This window comes from Charadrius vociferus, unplaced genomic scaffold (genome assembly GCF_000708025.1).
Source record: "Charadrius vociferus isolate BGI_N301 unplaced genomic scaffold, ASM70802v2 scaffold1746, whole genome shotgun sequence".
Taxonomy (NCBI): domain Eukaryota; kingdom Metazoa; phylum Chordata; class Aves; order Charadriiformes; family Charadriidae; genus Charadrius; species Charadrius vociferus.
Window position 1 is genome coordinate 2,772 of NW_009648913.1, and position 350 is coordinate 3,121.

Genomic DNA, 350 nt, shown 5'->3' on the forward strand with positions numbered 1-350 from the left:
CGGGTGTGGTGGGACACGAAGCGCTGTATCGCTCCCGTTTGTGTGCCCATGGGAAACCCCCCCACTTGCTTCAAGGCAAACAGGTTTGTTTTGTTTTTTTTTTTTCCTCTGGCACAATTTATTACAGCCATAAACTATTTTGTTGCCATCTTTTCTTGTTGGTTTTTTTTTGGTTTTTTTGTTTTTTTTTTAACGGGAGATAGGTGTGATTTAGGGCTCACCAGAGCAGCCAGGATGCGGCGCGGAACACCGTCTCCCACCAGCTGAGGTGGATTTTGCGAGCCTGCAAAATTTTGGGGTGTGATTTGGGGTTTGGGGACACTCAGGGATGCATTGGGAGGGGCGGAAAA